At 46.1% G+C, this 22,885-nt stretch overlaps 1 protein-coding gene across 7 annotated transcripts in view; it reads left to right on the top strand.

The window, feature by feature from the left end:
• The first annotated feature begins 5,353 nt into the window (after nucleotides 1–5,353).
• TPST1 (tyrosylprotein sulfotransferase 1) overlaps nucleotides 5,354–22,885 on the top strand; it is a 72,088-nt gene continuing 54,556 nt past the window's right edge. For 5 of the 7 annotated variants that reach the window (XR_005590100.1, XR_005590101.1, XR_005590102.1 and 2 more), the window contains exon 1: nucleotides 18,979–19,118. The gene's annotated coding sequence lies outside the window, so the exon portion shown is untranslated. Of the gene's footprint in view, nucleotides 5,500–6,316; nucleotides 6,386–18,978; nucleotides 19,119–21,794; nucleotides 21,906–22,885 lie in introns of those variants that run through there. The other 2 variants (XR_005590103.1, XR_005590104.1) reach the window with 2 other exon arrangements.

Consider the following 22,885-nt stretch of genomic DNA (forward strand, 5'->3'; position numbering starts at 1 on the left):
AATGTATAGCTTTGCCAACTAGTAGAATCTGGCCGACAGACCTCTCTGTCTGTTGTTCACTGCACTATGTACACAGAAAGCTGATTTTTCAGTGTGGGGTGCACCAGTTTTCTTCTTTTTGTATATGCTAGTGTAAGGGAAAGAATGAACTGAAAAGGTTAACAGAGTAAGGATTTATTTTGGGGGGATTGCAATAGTGCCAGCCCCTAAAATCATAAGTCAGACCCTAAAAAAGTTAGGAAATTGTCTTAAAAAGTCATGAGATCAGGGGTGCTGGAAGAATTTTTATAGTGAAGGTGCTGAGAACCATTGAATCAAACTGTAAAGCCTTTATATAATGGAATCCACTTTAAGCCAGGGAGTGTGGCAGCACCCCTAGTTCCAGCACCTGTGCATGAGATTAAAAAAATAGGTTCTTTTTGTTTGCCTTCTGGTTTTTGAGCTTTTAGGGTTTATTTTTCAAGCTTTTCTCCACGATCACTGGCTGTAATGAAAGCTGAGACTGATCAAATGATGCCAGGAACTGGAGCTTTAAAAAAAACACTAACGATTGCAGGACTGGTGATAAAATTGTGAGAGCTGGCAGTGCTAGAAATGTGTGTGTGTATATCTTGGCGAGTTTATATGTTCTGCATTTTTTGCGGGCCCGTTAGCAAAGCCTAACGGTTAATGATTAAAATGTGATTGTATGAACTAATCTCTGAAAGACAGTGAATTTAGAATTTACTTAAAACAGGTCAAATCAGACATAATATTGTCCAACCCAAGATTCTTCCATTCAAACCAATAAACCGTAAGACCCATGTTAAAAGTGGAATAATAAGAGCTGGAAACACACAGGCCACAAATGATCAATGCATGAGCTGAAAGATCAGGAAATGAACTCAAATGTCAACAATCCCTGCAGCAGCCACCTTTGGTGGCTCTGATATCTGGGAATGGGCCAGATCTGAACTAATCAAATGGTAAAGGTTGCATCATGGGCTCTCTCTCCGGGTTCAGCTGCAGCTGATATTAACCAGAGTTGCATGCCAGAATGTGGGTGAGTTCACCCATGACATAGTGGTGGTCCAAATCACTCAGGTCAGGTGTGAGTGGATTAGAAAATGAGTGTGCATAGCAAAATAGTATAACACGCACCAATGGATGTGCAATCTGAGTGCAAATTACACCAGGTATTCGTTGGGGACTAAATTAAGCCTGGTCATAAATATTGAAGTCAGGAGCTGCATATGCTTCTTATAGGCTCAGTTTGGCTCTGGAAGTGATGGTGATGGTGGAGGCATAAATTAGATCAGGGAGGGGCTGCTCTCCCTCTGTGAGTTAAATTATCTGCTGTAACAGCCTATCTATTTTCTGCTTTTGTTTGCACAGATTAACTCTGCTTATCTCTAGAATAACTCCATTCCAATGAACAGGTTAGTGAGATTAGTATCAGGCTCCTAGTGTTCAGATTATTTTTAGGGTACTGGTCCATTTTCTGATCTCAGTTTCACTGTTGTACGTCTGCACTCATTCCAGTAGCTTCAGTGGAGTTACTCTGCATTTACACCGATGTTATTGAGATCAGAACCTGGCCCACTGAGATTCACACCAGCACACTTTGGGTTTATTCATCCTACAGCCTGTAACTGTGTTGAATCAATTTGCAAACATGGCTCTTCCCAAACACACTGTTGCAACTCTGTTTGGAATCTGTGCTATGGAATCGGCAGAGGGAAAAGACACAGCATGGTTTCCGCTAGCTTGGTTGTTTTCTTAAGAAACCTTGTCCACAATAAACATGGACACTGCTAAAATAGTGTTGTGAGCAGTTGTCAAGTACAGGGTACTTGTGACTTCACTGCATTGTTGTTTATTTTCGCAGCTGCCTGTAGCAATGCATAAAGATATGCCTGCCACTGACTGTCGTGATAGGAAGTTAATTATCTTGCCATCTCTATATCTCAGTCTCACTCATTTGCCTCTGGAAATCTCTGGAGATGCACAGAGCTTTGGGAGCTGAGCCTCTAGCTTCTTCCATGAAAGAAAGATGCAAAAACCTACCCCACTCCATTCCAGCAGAAGAATGAACATGAAATATGAGCTGAAACATTTCATGTTACCACTGCCCTGAGTGCAAGTAACCCAGGCATCCTGAAATGAGCATCACAGAAAGATCGGCACTGATCTTTCTTCCCCTGACATCTGCATTATGATTGCGAGGAATGCAAGAAAATGGCAGCTCATGTGACAGTCCTTCCACAAGGGGTGAGAGAATTTAGCTCGGATTTACTTACAGTTTTTCATACTCCTCTCCAGCTCGTATGACTTTCCTTAAGGAACCTGCACAGAATAAATGGGAGGAGTGGTTGATACGCTGGAGGGTAGGGATAGGATACAGAGGGACCTAGACAAATTAGAGGATTGGGCCAAAAGAAATATGATGAGGTTCAACAAGGACAAGTGCAGAGTCCTGCACTTAGGATGGAAGAATCCCATGCACTGCTACAGACTAGGGACCGAATGGCTGGGCAGCAGTTCTGCAGAAAAGGACCTAGGGGTTACGGTGGACGAAAAGCTGAATATGACTCAACAGTGTGCCCTTGTTGCCAAGAAGGCTAATGGCATTTTGGGTTGTATAAGTAGGGGCATTTCCAGCAGATCGAGGGAAGTGATCATTCCCCTCTACTCAGCACTGGTGAGGCCTCATCTGGAGTACTGTGTCCAGTTTTGGGCCCCACACTACAAGAAGGATGTGGATAAATTGGAGAGAGTCCAGCGGAGGGCAATAAAAATGATTAGGGGGCTGGAACACATGACTTATGAGGAGAGGCTGAGGGAACTGGGATTGTTTAGCCTGCAGAAGAGAAGAATGAGGGGGGATTTGATAGCTGCTTTCAACTACCTGAAAGGGGGTTCCAAAGAGGATGGATCTAGACTGTTCTCAGTGGTAGAAGATGACAGAACAAGGAGTAATGGTCTCAAGTTGCAGAGGGGGAGGTTTAGGTTGGATATTAGGAAAAACTTTTTCACTAGTAGGGTGGTGAAGAACTGGAATGGGTTACCTGGGGTGGGGGGGGGGGTGGAATCTCCTTCCTTAGAGGTTTTTAAGGTCAGGCTTGACAAAGCCCTGGCTGGGATGATTTAGTTGGGGATTGGTCCTGCTTTGAGCAGGGGGTTGGACTAGATGACCTCCTGAGGTCCCTTCCAACCCTGAGATTCTATGATTCTATGACTTCACCTGGTGTTCTTTCAAATGAATCATTTGTTACATCAAGAACGGCAAGCTCGGCCTGCAGCCGCACGTGAGTGGTTCCTGTCGATTGTCAGGGCTCACGATCTAGCCCACAGGATTCTTTTCACTTTGTGATTGCTTCCTGCTTTGCCAGAGAGATTTCTGTTTGCTTACTTGTTAATCGCCCTGCTAGGGTTGCCAGCTTTTGGAACATGGCCTGCAGTGCCAGCTCATTTACCTCATGGCGTCACAATGTAACGTCATGGCCTCGTGCCACGACGGGAGGATGCTGTGCAAAATCATCATCGTGTCACAAGACAGTGTTGTGACTGGAAGAGCTTTTGCTGGCCTGAAATAATTTTGCAGACAGTCAAATCATCAGGGTTACCCTGCTTAAATAGGGACAATCCTCTAAAGCCGAAACAAGAGGCAGTCCTCTTCTTTCTTATTCCCACGGAGGGCAGGACCAGAAGCAGTCATCTTAGTTTGCAGCAAGGGAGATTTCAGTTAAATATTAGGGAAAACTTTCTAACTGAAAGGGTTGTTAAGCATTGGAACAGGTTTCTTAGGGAGGTTTTGGAATCTGCATCACTGGAGGATTTTAAGAACAGGTTAAGCGAACACCTGTCAGGGATGGTCTAGGTGTGCTTACTCCTGCCTCAGGAGGCGGGGATGGATTAGATGACTTGTGTCAAGCTCCCTTTCAACACTACCTTTTCATGAGGCTGTGATTATACGCTTCTGGCATAGCCTGGAATTCTGTGGCGCTCCCCTAGCTCAGGCTTCTTCTCACAGTTACGCTCGGTCAATCTGACTCTCCCATGGAATGACAGTGCCCTTTAGTGAAAGGAAGTGATAATTCTCCTTAAGAGGGGTATGCATTTAAAAGCAAAGGCAGTTGCTATACTGTCCGTCATTAGCCAGTCTAGACACGCAAATTGTTCTGACCTATTTACCGCACTACAATGCTCATATTTATATAAAGTGATACGTCAGCTGCTATTCCATCCTGTGCGGTGTTTTCTGTCAGGTTTGTGAGCTAAGCAGAGTTGCCCTGAGTCGTTTCCTAGATCATCCACTTCCATAGAACACCTAGGTAGTGTGGTGGCAGTCCTCCCAACAGGTCAGTTTTGAACTAGTTTGGAGACTTTAAGATGCTGGCTTTCAAATTAAATGTACCACCGGCACTTATGGTTTGTAAGGATGTTAGGGCAGCTTTTGTTACAGTAAACCCTTGGCAAGATTACAACTTGAGTAATTACAGACTGCAACCTAAGTTCCCCCTGGAGGTTCAGTTGGACGCAGCAGTCTTCTTTCCTCCTTGTTCTAATGGTTGTGCCGTGCAACGTTGCTCTCAGCTGCTGAACAGCAGCCGCAGTCCAGAGGTGGTTGCATCTCACGGGCAGGTGAAGTGAGTTGCACATAAAGCTTGAAAATCCATTTAAGTTTGTAAGTTACTTGGGATGAAAAATCAGTATTTAATTGTAAAACTCTTTCATGGCGCACTGAGCTTTCAGGATCAGCTTTTCTCCCACATCTTGTCTCTGATAGCAGGCTTATAATGACCTATCTATGGAAGAGATTAAATGAAGGATAAAGCCTTTCATATTTTCCACTCCTTATATATGTAAACGCCACTAAAGAAAGCATTCTGGGATTCTACCACAGATAATTCTAACATTAGGCAGGGAGTGCAGCACATACTTGACTGAAAAAAAAGTAAAAAATTTAAATGATAAACAGTTGATTCATACTAGAAAATGCATTATATAAACTCAACTTGTTTTTCCCCTTTGATCCATATTGTCTGTGCTTCTAAACTACAATATTTGTGAGATGTTTTGCAGGAGATACCCATCCTCAAAATGGATAGTTGGCAGCGGATCCGGAAAATAAAGAGCAGTCTGTTTCCTGTTAAATATTGCTGGTCACATTAATTTACATTGTTTGTCTCGTGTTTTACTGCTTCCACGTTGATGTTGCATTAAGCTGGCTGGAGTCGAGGCAAGAAATCAAATGCAGGCACTGGCAAAGATTCTTTTACACTAATAAGGGTTGTTCAGATAATCATTGTTTTTTATGCATTGAAATACAAATACTGCAGCTGTCTCTTTAACTTCTTTAATTAGTGTGTGTTAATACATTGCTGGATTGAAAACCCCTGGAGATTCAAGCCTCGGTACAGCACAGGGTCGGCCGTGCAAGTGTCTCTCACTGTTGGACTTCACTCCCCTATGGATTCATCTTTGGCCTTTCTGCTGTAGCTGTTGACAGTGGACCTAGTAAGTGCCAGTTGTATTGATATTAGCTTTTGTGCCTGTCGTGTGTTTACTTGTCCCCGGGCAACTGAACGCTGACCTAAATTTCTCCCAAGCTATCAAATGGTGAATGGAACTTCCAATCGCTATCTGCCCTTCTGAATTTGAGCCAGCATCCCGCCATCCGGGGAGTGTACAATATCTCATTAGCTGCTCTCTGACTCTTCTGTCCCCCAGAAGCAGTCTTGTTTGCCTTCAAACTGCAGCAAGAAGTGATGGCATTGAAGGCAATTATTTCATCAGACATACTCTGCTAAGTAACCACCGTTCTGTGTCCTCTTCCCCAAATGGGATTGCTGCCTCTGTTTATTTAGAATGGGTGGAAGTTGCCGGTTTGACAGTCCTGGAAACTAGAGGGGGCAGGTCAGTCCATTGAGCAGCCAGATGTTCATGTTTGACATTGAACGGATATTATATGCTGGGTCAAAAAATGTGTCAGATAAAATTAAGTTGAGCACGGCGCCGTGTTTAGATTAAATCTGACAGGATCCAGTTCTTTTCTCTTCACTGTCAGCTTCTTTAGATTGCAGAGCTGCCTACAACCCTTTCCCTGCATCTCCAGGCTCTTAAGATAAAGGCAAGATAAGTTAAGCACATGGGGCAAATCCCAGTCTCATTGAAGTTAGAAGGAGTTTGGACATTGACCCCTTTAAAAATGGGATCCTCAGGTTTTCAAATAAATGTCTTTGAGCAAAATCGACCTCTCCTCATGGACCTGCCAGAGCCTGAATTGTCTAGGTGTCCTCCAACAGCTAAACCTGTCCTTATTGTGCTGTCATAGGTGGCTGCAGTGGCATTGGCTTGCTGGGAAAACACAGAACTCTGAACGTTGCAGCTGTGCACAGAGCAGGTAAGTGAGAGAGGAGGACCTGCCTGTCTGTATGAATATGTATAGTACAGATTGGATATATCTGTCTGTAGTTGTTAGGTGTGTTGCAGCCCCTGAGCTGTCTGATATGATCATTCGTGTTGGCCGACAGGATAAACTTCTGCAGACACGTCCAATAGTTAATCTCACACCTGTGATATCCCTGTACGTCACTGATAGCCTCATGCACCCACATCGCCTTCAGCAGAGCTTTGGGGCTGCAGCTGGTGTGGGTGGGGCCTGAGACAGGCTGTACAAGCAGGCCCTTGAGTGGCCTAATGATGCCCCCCATCCTTCACTAGCAATCACTGGTGCTCTCCTTGGGTCCTCTTCCCCCGCCTCTCTCCTTGACTCCCCGCCTCTCACCCTGTACCTCTCTCTCTCTCTTCAATCACTCCTGCTTCTTCCCCCTTGCTTTCTCGTCTTGCTGTTCCCCGTGGCTTTCTATTGGTACTCTTTTCCCGACACTGCCCTCTCTTCTCCTATGGCTCCCCCTCTCGCTCAATTAGTCTTCCCCTTTGGCTCCTCTTCCATCCCCCTGCCTCCCTCGCTTGCTCCTCATTTCCCCTGCTCTCTTCTCGGCCCCATTCACTGTTGCATCGGGTTGCAGAGCAACGCTCCCCATAGCCTTTCTCTCCGTGTGTGTACGCATGCGAACGTGCGCACCCACTGGCAAACTAGCAAGTTGCATGTAAGGGGAAATGGTTAACAAATGCCAAAGGGAAAAGCAATCACCACTTGTCACGGATAAGTTGCACCGTACTGTGGAAAGGGTTGCCATATTCTCCTCTCCATTCTTTCCCTTGATGGTCTGACTGACTCACCAGCAGTTCATACAACGCAAGTCATATGGAATAATTAATTTAGCTCAGATCAGTCTCAAGCAACACGTGTGCTGCTACTGCTGCTAACTGCTGCCAGCTTTAGCTGTAGAGAGCTGAGCGTCCATAAAGAACCAACCGCTTTCCACCTGGCTCAGGTTACTTGAAGGCTGTCTACAGCAACACTAGAGAAGGCGGCAGAGCAAAGCAGTGATCTTGGCCCAAACCGAGCCAAAGGATTTGGAATAAAAAGGCCTGAAATAAGGACAAAAAGCTTCTCACAAGCCATATTCGTAAAGAAGGTTTACAAGAGTTGTCAGCTAGCATTGGCCTGGAAGTGTTTCTACCATTTTTAAAGCTAATTTTCCCTATAGAAACATTTTATAGAATTTAATAACAGGGTAGAAACCAACAGGGTTCTGCAGGGTTCTATAGAAATCTCTCTAAATCACTTATAGCCGGGGGTCTCAACCTTTATCTGTCTGACACCCCCCCCCCGCAAAAAAAAAAAGCTATAAAAATTCCACAGCCCACTTGTGCCCCAATAACTGGTTTTCTGTGTCTAATAATCAGGACTGGCGTTAGGGGGTAGCAAGCAGGGCAATTGTCCAAGGCCCCATGCTACGGGGGCACCATGAAGCTAAGTTGCTCAGGCTTCAGCTTCAGCCCCAGGGGGTGGGGCTTCAGCTTTCTGCCCTAGCAAGTCTAACACTGGCCCTGCTTGGCAGACCCCCTGAAACCTGCTAGCACCTTCCAGGGGGCCCCGGACCCCTGGTTGAGAACCACTGACCTATAGAATGTAACAGAGAAATTTCAGCTTTCGGCAGAATTCTTAAAACAACTTATGGAGGCTAAAAGAGATCCAGTGCACAGAATAATGGAGTCAGGAGGCCTTAATACTGTTCCAGACCCTGCCACTGAGTTGCTGTGCAACCTTAGGCAAGTCACTTACCCGCTCTGTGCCTCAGTTTCCCCACCTGTAAAGTGGAGCTAATGCTCCTCAGCTTCCTAAAATCTTTTGAAAAATGCTACCGAGGGCCAGATGCTTATGTTGTTTTATTCATTATATCTCTGCTTATGGACTAAAAATGCTGCCTCTCAGCTCATGCCATCTAAGGACAGAAAGTAAAATATTTACCTCATTTATCCCTCCCTGATCCCCTTCCTGTGGTGTTGATTCCAAATTTAGCCAACAGATAAGATTTCAAGTATACAGAAAATCTCATTGGATGCAGTGTCCAAATGATCAGAGTTTCACAATGATATCAACAATCTTATCAGAGCAAAACAAAGGTGAGGAAATTATTTAAAAAACAAAAAAAGGCTGTGTCCCTCCTCTGTATCTTGTCCTCGACGGGCTTCCTCTTGTTCTCTCAGGGGATGGCCCGTAGGCTAGAGCCTAACTCATTATATCAACAAGTGTCCTCACAGTGTGCCTTGAAGACCTGATTTAAATAAAAAAGGCACTAAACCCTGCTGGTAATAACTGAGAACTCCGCTATTCTGCCCAATGTGTATCTATTTCTGGGCAAATCACTCCCGGGCGAGGGATACATACCCCAGTGTTGTCTTTCTCAGGAAACTGTATTTTTGGACACATTGCTAGAGAGCGTCCTGCTAGCATCCTAACATCGCCCCAGCGACCATGGCAAGGTGCAGTTACTGAAATGCCTGTACTTGCCATTAGCTATTCCAGAAGCAGCAGAACAGGAATTGCGACATCTCTGAAAAGAGATTGAATTTGATTCTTTCATTTAACACTTGAGCTCATTCAAAAAGGGAAATAACAGCCTCCCCTATAAACACTGAATGTTGCATTATGGGAGGAAAATAGTCTTTGCATGCAGTATCATCTGCTCTTATAGTGCTAATTATATTCCAGCCAGAAACCAAGCCTATGTGTATGATCGCTAGTGTTGCTAATAAAAACAATGTTGTTCTTTCAGCACTTTAAAAAAAAAAATCACACTTTTACTGTTCCTCGAAAACTAGCCAGCTAATAAAAAGAAGAGTGACTCACTGGACGTGCATTGTACAGTCACTGCTTTCAAAGGAACGTCTGTGCCTCGTAAGTGAGTTAGATGCCAACATATTTAGATGACAAGACATTTTTGTTTTCAAATCTGCCTGAGTGGCAACTGGAAAGTGATAGTCTCCTATTTTTATGCTGGAGATGCTGGCACTGCAGAGTGATTCATCATACAGCAAGCAAAATGCAGCAATAGGAAAAGGCTTTCACAGATGTTTCACTGCCATACTTGTAAACAGAGCTCAGTTTGAATAGCTTTAAATTGAGGCAAACAAAATCCCATTTCTTTGGCAATGAATCTTTGAAACAACAGAGCTGAGGCGGGGCCCCACTGACTGATGCCCCCTCATACCATTCCCAAGACTCGGATGAGATCATTTCTGTATTACTGGCATTATAATTAAACTAATGGCTACGTAGCTCATTAACTGGCCATTACACGTTCTACAACCCTCCATTCATCTTACATACTCAGGGCTTGTCCTGCAAGGTGCTGAGTACCCTCACCTCTCAAAGAACCCATGGCGAACGCAGTACTTGCAAGATGAGGCCCTTAGACAGCACAACTGAAGGCCAGGCTGGAGTGCTGGGATGCTTCCCCTGTGGTTAGTGCTCTGCGCTAGTAGATGAAAAAACCCACATCGATTCTCTTGCCTCCTGGGCCAGCTAGTACTGGGGGGGAGCTTTGCATAAGCAGCCCTAGAAGTAGGGAACTGCAGTTTGCCTGCTTGTTGATGTAGTAGCAGCCCGAAAGACTCCTAAAAGAATTGCAGGCCAAAAGGTCTGTGTGAGGTAGAGTCTTTATAGAGAGAGGAGTTAAAGCGGAGTCAAAACTCCTTCTGACTTCAATGAGTTAAAGAGGGGGAATTGGGTGAAGGAATCTTCATAGAAAATATCCCCCTCCCCAAAAGCAGAATAGCATGCGATCTGTGCGCATCCGTCAAGCCACATAGGCAGCTGTTTGTAAGCCAAGAGGGGGAGCATTCACTCATGCTTTGTGACTGGAAACACGGCTATTTATTGAACAGCTAAAGCTGCACAAAGACTGGGGAAAAAGCACAACTTTATACATCCCGAGGCACTGTACAGATGGGGAAAAAATCTGCTTATGAAATATATTAGATGTCTAGTGCTCCATGCCAACTCGAGCAGAGATGAAAGTTGCATGCAGATATTCATAGCATAATTATTTTTCCAGGTTGAAACTGCTAGCGAGCACATGAAAAGACCAATTTTTAGCTGTCTCATATATAAGATGAGTGACGTGAGATTGGGGACAGATGCCGGGATACAGAGCCTTTGATCTGTAGGCTGCTGGCTGTCCTGGGTCACTATCATCCGAAGGGAGTTTGATGGTCTATGTGCCATGAGTTTGGTGGTCTCAATCCAGTTCCTATTGAACTGGTATCTGCACCAGAAAAAACATCATAACAGATGGTGCTTCTGTTGTCAGTGTGATCAGACACACCAAGGGCTAAACAGTGGGCTTGGAAGCTGAACTATCCTCTCCTTTCCAGAGGTATCCTCAGCCAACAGGATGTAGACGGACAGGTTGGTTAGTGTGGGGGTGCTTGCACTGCTGCTGCTCAGCATATCTACAGATAATAGAGCAAACAGGCCCCCACACCTTCCACGGGATGCTGCATTTTGTGTCCCCTGTGCCAGCAGCGGGAAATTGTGCCCATACTGTGGACTCTGTGTTGCTCTGCAGGTCATGAGATCTGAAACATTTGAGCACTGCCAATACAGAATTAGCTGTCAAGGTGAATACTACAAGTTGCACTGAAAGCATAATCAATACACAAGACAGTCAGGCCAGAGAAATAAAATGAGTAGCTGTGGAAAGTCATAAAGAATAAAATCAATGTGCCCCTGGAAAACAGAAAAAGACATCAACATTCTTCTAAGTCAAACAGCATTTCTTATGGTTTAATGGCTGGCAGGTTTATGTTGTGAGTAAGATAGGCTGCATTAGGCATAAGGCATGATTTGAGGCATAGAGATGTATCTATTTAGCAGACGTTAGATTTCTTTAACTCTGTTGTGAGGAGGTGCGGACAGATGTCCTCAAATTAATGTCTGTGGTGCCAGCTATCTCTGAGCTTAGGAGATCATGAACACAGTTCTCCAGCGTTGGAGCTTGAGTCTTTCCATTGACTTCAATGGGCTTTGGACCAGGTCCTTTGGGAGCAGCCTCCTCTTCTGCTTATATCTTAAAGATGAACTCAGGGTCTAGTCTAGTCTCCATGCTGAGTCCCAGGTACTACCCCTGCTTGCTTCCCTCTGCTCTCTACCAAGCAGTGAGTCTTGGGGTACCCCAAAGAGCCGTGCTTTCCTGATTGTGGGATTGTGGCATCCGGAGAAACCAACAGAACTTAAAAGTAAGTTCCTTGGGGCAGGGATTGTCTTTTGGGTCTGTGTAAAGCACAATGGGCACCTGCTCCATGACTAAGGCTCCTGGGTGTTCCAGTAATAAAAATAACAATCCCTGGCAAAGTTAGTGCGTGCCCAGCCGAGGGACGGTTTAGCAGGGTCCACCATAGAATAGGAAGCAAAATGTAGCATTCAAGCCCCGATTCAGCCGAACACTTACGTGCATGCTTAACTAAAACACATGAACTTAAGTCTATCCTTATTTGGCGAAGCATTTAAACACATGCTTAATGGAGTTGACTTAAGCATGTGCTTCAGGTTAAGTGTGTGTTTGGGCACTGATTCAGCCAAGCGGTAAGACAGAGTTATGGCAGAGGCTGCTGAGTGACGTGAGCAGCTCCAGCCAAGTACGAGTAGCAATTCAAGTCCAAAGCACCAGTATTGGTACGTATGTCAGTGGCTTGGAGCTGCTACCCTAACTCATCTTTTATCTTAGGGACAAAAGGGTTCCCCATGCTTCTCTTATAAACCAGGCCCAGGAACAAGGATTCTCAACACCATCTCATGCCAGCACCGTCCTTTGAACGTCTGACAGCTGGGAATCTGGCCCCCTGCTCCTGAATTGTGCCTCACCCATGGCCTGGACAGATCACCTGCAGAGGTGAGGGGAGTGGGAGTTCAGTCTCCATGGACCACTCAGTCCTTGGCAGGGCCGCCCAGGGGCGGGGGCAAGTGGGGCAATTTGCCCCAGGCCGTAGGCCCCGCAGGGGCCCCCACAAGAGTTTTTCGGGGCCCCTGGAGCGGGGTCCTTCACTCGCTCCGGGGGCCCCAGAAAACTCTCACGGGTCCGGGACCCCTAGAGCTTCTTCCACTCCAGGTCTTCAGCGGCAGGGGGTCCTTCTGCTCTGGGGCGGAAGGACCCCCCCGCTGCCGAATTACCGCCCAAGCGGGACCTGCCGCCGAAGTGCCGGGTCTTCAGTGGTAATTCAGCAGTGGGGGCCTCCTGCCTCGGGTCTTCGGGACACTTCGGTGGTGGGTCCCGGAGCAGAAGGACCCCCCACTGCTGAATTACCGCCCAAGCGGAGGCCCCCCCACCGCCGAAGACCCCAGACCCCCTGAATCCTCTGGGCGGCCCTGGTCCTTGGCTTCTCTGCTGAACCGGCAACAGGGACGTCAGCTGTAAGACTGCCCGGTGCTGTGCATACGTGTGTGTTAGGAACTAAACTTAAGTCACCAAACTCATATAGGCCTGTAAACTGCTCTTAGATGCAGGGCTGGTGCAAGGAAGTTTCACGCTCTAGGCGAAACTTCCACCTTGCGTCCCCCGCCCCTCCCTTTGCCCTGAGGCACACCCCCCTCCCCGTGGCAGCTCTCCCCTTCCCTGAGGTCCCCCCCCCCCCGGGAAGCCGTGCAGCACCTCCCCACCCCAGCTCACCTCTGCTCCACATCCTCCCCGAGCACACTGCCCCCGCTCCAATTCTCCTCCCAGGCTTGCGGCGCCAAACAGTTGATTGGCGCTGCAAGCCTGGGAGGCGGGAGAAGTGGAGCAGCGACCGTGCGCTCGGGGAGGAACCGCTGTAAAAGAAAAAATTGGGGGCACCGCTTTTTGGCGCCCCCAAATCTTGGCGCCCTAGGCAACCGCCTAGTTCGCCTTAATGGTAGCACTGGCCCTGCTTATATGGCAGCATCTTTCAAGGGTCAGTTCTCCCCTGCATCTGCTCTTTGCTGACAGAGACCCAACCCCACTTCCTGACTGCTCTCCTTGGCACAGGGGGGCAACTTTAACTTACACTGCTGTGAGGCAAACCTTCCATCAGCCTTGCTCTGCCAGCACCCCTCCGTTCTCCTCCCATTTTCTCATTGGCTTAAATGAAGTGAGGATTTCACCTAAAGGCTGTGGCTAAACCAGGCATAGTCAAACCCAGCTTTTCTGACTCTCCCGGTCCTTTGCATTAGCCACCTGATCCTGCTTCCCCGTAGTGCTCATGGTATCTGTGCGTAGCATTGGTGCACACTGTGGAACCTCCAGGCTAAAGTACTTTCACATCTGTCCAGAGGCAAAAAGAAATAAATATTAGCCACAGATTATTAGGTTCGCTGTCAAACAGCTAGCAGTTAATGCTATAATTTAACACAGTGTTTATACACCGGCTTCAACAACTTCTTTGCTGAGCGTTAGGATCTCGGTTAGTGTGTCTGCCTCTTGGAACAGGGCAGCAAGATTTTGTGTGTACACTGTATAATTAAATGTTTAACAGCCTACTTGAACTATGGCTTCACGTTCACTATAAGTGTTAATTAAGGAAGAGAAGCGCGGCTCAGTGTTAGGCACCAGGCGTATGCAGTGGCGTTTTTATTTTCCTCTTTCTCTAGGAGGATATTTATTTTGTTTTGGAGGCACTGCTCCATTGCAGCAGACAAGCAGCCTTTACAAGGGACTGAACAAAACGAATGCCATTAAAAAACCCAAAGAACAGTAAAACAATAAAGTAAACTGAAAAGAGCTGTTTAATGGACTGAAGGGAACTGCCTGGCTCAGGGGACTGGTAACAGGATACAAAGTGTTTCATCACTAAAACACCCGTTCAAATCCAGCCCTGATTGGTCATAAGTAACACTTATTGCCCTCTGATGAGCCCATGTGAAAGGACTGTATGGGCTCTGTCCAGTTTTTAGTGGGCATGTGTCTGTATTACAAAAAAAACCCCCAACCAAACAAAACCACAATGCACCACCTCTATAGGTGCAGCGTGGAGACTGAATATCTTTTCTCTCACTGCTAATGATGGGTTCTGCTTGTCATCATCGTGTGGCAAATGGAGGAAAGCCTCTTCCTGGGTGCTACCTGTCCTGTTGACAAAAGAGAGAACATAGGGGTGGCAGGCTTGTCCGTGCAGCGCCATTCACCAGAGTTAAATACATTTAAAAACGAGGCAGATTTTCAAAAGAGGTCAGCACCCCATGGCTCTGATTTAGGGACCTAAATGAATGGCTAGAGTTTCAAAAGCACTCAGTTCCCATTTATTATCATTCACTTGCTTGTTCTGTGGTAGTGTCTCATGGCCAGGACTTCACTGTATAAACATACAATAGAGACAGTCCCTGCCCAAAAAGGTGCCTAATTGAAGTGGTCAGATATTCAAAAGGGATCTGCTTCCAGCAGTGCCCTTGGATCTAGTTGAGGATGCTGAACACTTGAAAACCTGGCCCTCAGTCGATGGATCCTTTCCAAATATCAACCTACTGCAACCTTAAAACTCCTCATCCTCCCACATGTAAGCATCTACTGTTGCCACTATCCTTGGTTTCTTTTTTCACAACTGCAAATAAAATGCATAGTGCCACATATTAACCCAGTTTCAGTAAAGACCAATCGTTTGGGCTCATTGAGGGCTCTGCCTGCTGCTGAGCTTTTTAACACATGAATTTCAGTCGGATGTGCCTGGTTCTCCTCTCCCTTACAGCAGTGTAAATCCATTGACTTCAGTGCAGTTACAGCAGTAAAGCTGATGCAAATGAGACTAGAATCGTGAGCCCTGGGTATTATTATTTGTTAGGGGATAGGGTCTCGTAAGAACAGCCACATCAGTTTGCAATCTTGTTAATAGTCTCAGCACGTCTGAAGAAGCACAATAAAATTAATCCCTTAAAAATATTCAAGAGAGTCCTCTGAATATCAGCACTCATTTTCTACCCCTGGCAAGCAAGAGGAAAATTAGGCACCCTTTCTTATAAATTCTGTGGGCGGCATCGGCAGCAAGAACTGGCTCGTTGCTATTAATGGAAAATATGTCCCTTCAGGCTCATAAAAGTTTTAAGACATGCCGTTTGGAAGGTCTATGTTAAATCAGATAATGGTATGTTGTTAATTTTTTCATCTCATCCTTCTTAATGGCATGAGCCAATTCAGTCATCAGCTTTTTACTGTTGCATGAGTATCGGCTGATAGTAAAATGTATTCCGTTACTGTCTGGAGTCTGTCACTGGAATCTGTATCATCTCACTGGGAAATTCAGAGAGTAATGCCTGTGAAACTATATTAAGGGGTTTGAGATTGAAATGGCTGCATTCTGTAGGAGATGGGCCACTGAGGATACAAAGACTCTTTAATGATGACTAATAACCATCTTTCAAATGCTTAACTACCTAGCACAGAGAGTGGATTTCATAGATCAGGTTCACTGACAGGCATCTTGTTAAATACCTCCAACCAATATTTCCTTTTGTCAAGGAATATGAACTGGGGCAGGCGGGGGGTGGGAGGGGGATTGATGGGACGTTCCCATGCCCTTCGTCACAGGATCTGAGCACCTACAAACATGTTTCTTCTTAATATGCTTCTGCAGCATATAGTGACATTTTTGAGATGTGTATCTGTCAGTATATGGTGGAAATCTCCAAGTCACCTGGACTAGGACCTCTAGGTACAGAGAAGTAGCTATCACTGTGATTGTTATTGAGCTAGATTCCAATCTTGTTTCCCCCTCCTCTGTGGTGTAGAAGTTTTATATATAGGGTAGTGATGGCAGAATTGTCACCAAAAGGTTCCAGACATGATGGACGTGTGGTCTGATTCTGGTTCTAAAGGGCAATATATCTGTAAGCAGCTCGAGAACACTTGAAGAAGATTTATGATTAGGGCTCTACCAAATTAATGAAAAACGCATCTCGGACCATGAAATCTGGTCTCCCTCTGTGAAATCTGGTCTTTTGTTTGCTTTGACCTTATACTACAGAGATTTCATGGGGGAGACCAGAGTTTCTCAAATTGGGGGTCCTGACCCAAAAGGCAGTGGCAGGGGAGTCAAATGATTATTTCAGGGGGATTGTGGTATTGCCACCCTTATTTCTGTGCTGCCTTCAGAGCCGGGTGGCCGGAGAGTAGCTCCTGTTGGCTGGCACCCAGCTCTGAAGGCAGCGCCCTGCCAGCAGCAGTGGAGAAATAAGGGTGGCAATACCATACCAGGCCACCCATCCGTGCTGCTGCCTTCAGAGCTGGGTGGCCGGAGAGTGGCGGCTGCTGACTGAGGGCCCAGCTATGCAGGCAGTAGGGCAGAAGTAAGGGTGGCAATACCATACATTGCCATTCTTACTTCTCCGCCTATGCTGGCAGTGGCTCTGCCTTCAGAGCTGGGCTCCTGGCCAGCCGCCCCTGCTTTCCAGCTGCTCAGCTCTGAAGGCAGCGCCGCCACTGGCAGCAGTGCAGAAACATGGGCAGCAGTGTCGCAACCCCCCCTACAATAACCTTGCGACCCCTCCCACAACTCCTTTTTGGGTCGACACCCCACAATTACAACACCATGAAATTTCAGATTTAAATACCTGAAATCATGAAATTTACAATTTTTAAAATCCTATGACCATGAAATTGACCAAAATTGAAAGTGAATTTGGTAGGGTCCTATTTATGATGGAATTAAGCTCTCTTATACTCTTGCTTATACCAGACTTCTAAGAAAGTTTATTTGTGTATCCTTTTAATTTCATCCACCCATTATTGCACTATGCTTAGAAATGGACTGCTCGAAAGGACTGTTTGTTCTGGGAAGTTTTTCACATCTGATTTATACGTCAGCTGTGGAACATTTGGAAGAGAAGCATTCAACGCCCTTTGCAAACTTTCCTTTTTCCAGGCAAGACCATTCCATACAATGGAATTCTAAGCTTTAGACTTTTTTCACCTGCCTATCCTGTTCCTGTAATTAAGTGATTGCAGGGCAGGCCAGGGAATTCAGGGGGCCTGGGGCAAAGCGGGGGAGCTGCAGTGCTTGTACTTACCCGGCGGCGGTCCGGGTCTTCGGTGGAATTTTGGCAGCGGCGGGCCCTTCAGTGCTGCTGAAGACCCGGAGCGACTGAAGGGCCCCCCGCTGCCGAAATGCTGTTTGAAGACCTGGACCGCCGCCGGGCCAGGGCTCACGGGGCCCCTGCGGGGCCCGGGGCAAATTGCCCCACTTGTCCCCCCACCCCCTCTGGGCAGCCCTGAGTGATTGTGAACTTGGCAATATCCTAGCCAGGCAGCGCATTCTACTTGGAGTTCATAAGTATCTATTTACTTGTGGTTTCTGTGGTTGGAGCTCTTACACTTTCTTAAAGATTCTTGTAACTCAAGCACACATTATAACTTTCTTCTTCGGATGTGGTAGCATACATTTGTAGAGTTGGTGTGGGTATATTTAGAGTAGGTGAAAACCTTTGTCATACTATCTGTTATTTCCGTGCAACACTGGGATTCAAACATTCTAGACATCACAGTAATAGGCAATTTGTCTATAATTTTTTTTAGCAAACTGGAACATATTGTTCCAAGATTAGTTCCTGGCAGTTCAGGATTAGTGCTACTGGGGTAACGTTTATGCCAGCCACTTTTTGTGAAGTGGAAAACCTCTTGTGAAAAAATAAAAATGAATGAGCCGTTCAGAAGTGAGTTAATTTCAGTATTGTGATAGGTGAAGTGATTGCTGTACATGTGCCATATGCTACTTATACAGCTTGCCATATGTTTATGTTTTAAACATTTTGGGATCTCTTGGAATGAAAAGCACTGTATAAGCATATATTGTGTGATTATCACAGGAGGGCGTATTTAACAAGGTCTGAAGTAGCTGGCAAAGTTAGGTAATGTTTTGATATCTAGTCATACACAAGCTCTTCAATCCAAACTGTTTACCTACATGTTGATTCATATGTGTGTCCAAATTTAAATGTTGTCATCAAATTCTAGATATTTTTCTCCATAGTCATTTGCCTGTCTGCTATATCCCTGCCCATAATAATTGTGACAGGTGTCGAGGTGGTCACCTAGACCCAGGTGTTTGCTTAGATATTCATCCCGGCAAACTCAAATCCAGCTGCTTATACAGGTGTTACATCATGGCCAGATGTTGACCTAGCTGTTGCTCTAAATCTAAATGACTTTGCCAAAACCAGCTGTTCAAACAGGTGCAGTGAGGTGCATGCTCCAAAGCCCAAGCTGCAGCCAGGTGTTCCACTCACATGCAGCTGTTTTCTTGGGCATTCATCCAAATCGAGAAATGTATCCAGCTGTTAAAGCCAGATCCAGTTGTTCACACTGGTACAGATGTGCCCGTGCTCCTCCCACGCTCCAGGGGCCGGATGGAGCCGGAGCCACGCCCACGCCCCCTGGAGCCCCGCCTACCCAGCTGTCAATCCACTGAGTGGCCAATCAGCGTCCGCGACACAAACTGGCTCCGGCCAGGAGTGTGGCCAATCAGGGCGTGTTTGTGATTTCCATGGCAGCGGCAGGCGCCGGGCTCCGCCGAGGGGAGTAGCGCGGCGGGCTGAGGAGCAGGAGCGGGCAGCGCTGGGCGGCGGTCGCTCCCCTCGGCGATGGTGCCGGCTGGGGGCGGCGGCGGCGGCGGCGGCCAGGACTCGGCGAGGGAAGAGGAGGTGGCGGCGGCAGCAGCAGCAGGAGCCGTGACCCAGCCGCCTCCCTCCGTCCCGCCTCCCCTGTCTCCTTCCCGGCGCGGCGCAGGTGAGGAGCTGACCGCGCGGGGGGACCCCTCCCCCCGGGACCCCGACTCCTCCCCCCGGGTGGTCCTCCCGTAACCCCCTTATTCCCGAGCCGACCCCGCTCACCCCCGTGACCGTTATTCCCGAGCCAGCCCCCCCGTGACCCCGCTCCCCGTGACCGTTATTCCTGAGCCAGCCCCCGTGACCCCGCTCCCAGTGACCGTTATTCCCGAGCCAGCCCCCGTGACCCTGCTCCCCATTGTGTCCCCGTGACCCTGCTCCCCGTGACCCTGTTCCCCATTGTGCCCTTATGACCCCGCTCCCCCCGTGACCGTTATTCCTGAGCCAGTCCCCGTGACCCTGCTCCCCGTGACCGTTATTCCTGAGCCAGCCCCCGTGACCCCGCTCCCCCGTGACCGTTATTCCCGAGCCAGCCCCGTGACCCCGCTCCCCGTGACCGTTATTCCCGAGCCAGCCCCCATGACCCCGCTCCCCCGTGACCATTATTCCCGAGCCAGCCCCCCCGTGACCGTTATTCCCGAGCCAGCCTCCCCGGTGACCCCGCTCCCCCCCGTGACCGTTATTCCCGAGCCAGCCTCCCCGGTGACCCCGCTCCCCCCCGTGACCGTTATTCCCGAGCCAGCCCCCTGTGACCCTGCTCCCCGTGACCGTTATTCCTGAGCCAGCCCCCCCATGACCCAAAAACCGTTATTCCCTAGCCGACCCTGCTCCACCCGTGACTGTTATTCCTGAGCCAGCCCCCCGGGGGCCCCGCTCCCTCTTGTCCCCCCATAACTCATTTCCCCACAAGAGCCAGCCCCGTTTGTCCTGTGGTCGTTATTCCCAAGCCGCCCCGTGCCCCCATTCCCTTTGTGTCCCTATGACCCATTTCCCCCCAAGAGCCAGCCTCAGATGCCCCCCGTGACCTAACCCCCAGCCAGCCCTTTTATACCCCCAACATGATCCAGCCCCCCCAGCCGATTGAATCATTCATCCATCGCCCCACCATGACTGAGCCCCCTTCCCCATATCTCCAATCCCGTTTTAGCCCCACCTTCGGTCTTCCCTCATTAGATTCTGCCCCCCCTTCCCCCTCTCTCTTACACCTTCTCTTTCAGCCCCTGCCATTAACCTTCTGCTCTCCCCATTTCTCTTTTGGGCCATATGGGGCTGGCAGCGTTTCATCCCAGCAAAATACATGAGAGTGTCAGTTGTGCAGTGACCGGGAATCCTGCTGCTTGCTCTGTGTTTCTGTTTGCCTTTGGTAGCCAACCTGTGTCTGCGCACTGTTTGGAAACATAGGTGGTGCTATGAACTCTTTCTACAGTAGGTGGTTGCTCTTTCGCATTGGAAGAAAATGTTATATAACTGTATATTTATTGCTGAACAAAACAATTTCATAGCAGGAAAAGTTTAAACAATTGGATTGTTTCTACAAAGAAGTATACAAGAGCCAGAGCTCCACTGCTGAGTAACTATAAGGACCATGCTGGGCAAATATTCCATCTTGAATGATAAAATAAGGCTTTCTGGAAGTTGATGATTTGTAGTAGGAATGCCCTGTTGTGTATTGTCTTGTATGGACATAGACTATAGTATATGCATGTTCTCTATTTACTAGCTTTATGCTAATAAAGCTTTGTAAATTTCATCATACATATATGTGCACACTATCCTTCCTTTACTGACCTAACTGACAAGGGCTTTCAACTTTACAGCCATTTCTTCCCTTTCAGAAAAGGCTGTGATCAACCATTAGAAACTGCTTCCAGTATTAGCAGAAATGCAAAGGATTTTCTAACAGGATTTGGCCTCCTAGTGGCTTTCTTTGTTTTCTGTAGAATTGGTTTTTCCCCTTGAATCTGAATTTTATACAGCATGTTGACACAGGCAGGAGAATGGAATTCAGTGATGCTACCTTTCCATAGCTGTCAGATACTTAGGGGGAGGAAAGATGGAAGATATAGTTAGTAACTTGGGTCATTTGGAGAATCACATCAGTTATAGGAGCTTTACTTCTGTGTTATGGAGCCAACATTATCAATTAGCAATATTGTAAGATCTTTCCTAAAATTACAATTCCCAAAACAGAGCAGCTGTTTATTTCTTGGTTCCTTATCAGGACAGAAATCATATTTCCCTGTCATTCTAACTTTGAATTTAAGCTTTACAATTATACATAAAACAAAATATTGTTATAAAATCTTTGATTAACCTGTATATTGCAAGACCTCTGCTAGTTTAATGTTAATACAGCAGGGAATCCTAGAACATGATACTAAATAATAATAAAAATACTCTAAAAGTAAATTGATTTATTTTAACCAGTGCCTTATGCGTGTGGTTTTAATCTATAGGACAGATGTGACTTATCCTCATCAGAAAAAAAATCCTATAAAAATTGATTAACATGATCCTAAAAGTGCAGAGGTGTTTTAGACTGTTTGGCCAAGATTTTCAATTAAGCTGTTTAGTAGGAAGACTGTCATATAGTATTGATCTGTGGGTATTACTTCACTATCTGAAGTTAGTATAAATGTATGCGTTAGGGATGTAAAAGGCAGCTTGTGTATATAAATGTTTAATAATCTTTTGCAGTATTACACTTACGTGGGCGTAAGTCAGTACAATTCCAGAAATTGTTCATGTTATTTGTATCTCTTTAGAAATGACCTAAGTAGTTACATTTATTCTGCAGATGCAGGGAAATGTCCTATATAAATTCAGCCCTTACGAAATAAAGTAATAAACTTCTTCAGGAGAACGGAACTGTATGGTATTGTATTAGAAAGAGTTCTGCACCTGGGAGGTATGTAACAAACTACAGTTCTGTCATTGCTAATGGGTATATTGCAGGTTTATTGTTGGAACAAATGTAATATGGGGGAGTATGATAAAAAGGAGTGTGTATATAGATGCACACATAAAATATGAAATAATTTCTATATATTTTAAAATTGGCAGTAGGCAACAGTTTTAATGTGTCAAGATGCAATCTGATAACTTTTTCTGGAATGTAAGCTTAAACAATGTGTTCCAGAACACCCAAATATGTTCCTGAGAATATGCTATATATATATATATATATATATATATATATATATATATATATATATATATATATATATATATATATATATATATGAAGTATGTGTAATTATAGCAGAGACTCACGTAATGCCATAGTTAACTGAATCACAAATCATGTTATATTCTTGTCTTAAATATTTTCATTAAATAGGCTTATCTGATTTCAAATGAGAAGGGCAACTCCCCCTGATCCCAGTACAGTAATCTGACGTTTGGTGCTCTGTTTGGTACTTTTGTAGTTGAATGGAGAAATCAGTTGGGTTAGTTCTTCACTCTTGATATTTGGGAACAAATAACCATAGGTAATGATTGTTGTCACAGAGTTAGTGGAAGGTAAGGTTTGTTACCTTGACAGATTGTAGGAATGGTGGTGGAGAAATATTTCAGGTTACAAACTGAAGCAAAAAAAACAAAAGGAAAATGTCTCACTTTGTCCTTAACCCACTGATTAACTTTTTATGTATCTGTAGCATACGTGATACGTGCACCTTTCACTGTCTCTCCAATATCTGATTATTGTGGGGCAAATTACATGCAAATAGCCAGATGCCATTAAATGTATATATGTGTGTCTTCCACAATACGGAAACCTCAAATTCAGCAGTGATATAAATTGACAGTGGAAAAACTTAATTCATGTTTTTCTAGTTGTGGTCAATTTTCTCACCACTTCAACAATTTTAAGAGAAGTTTGTCTTA

The sequence above is a fragment of the Mauremys reevesii genome, linkage group 20, assembly GCF_016161935.1.
Source record: "Mauremys reevesii isolate NIE-2019 linkage group 20, ASM1616193v1, whole genome shotgun sequence".
Taxonomy (NCBI): Eukaryota; Metazoa; Chordata; order Testudines; family Geoemydidae; genus Mauremys; species Mauremys reevesii.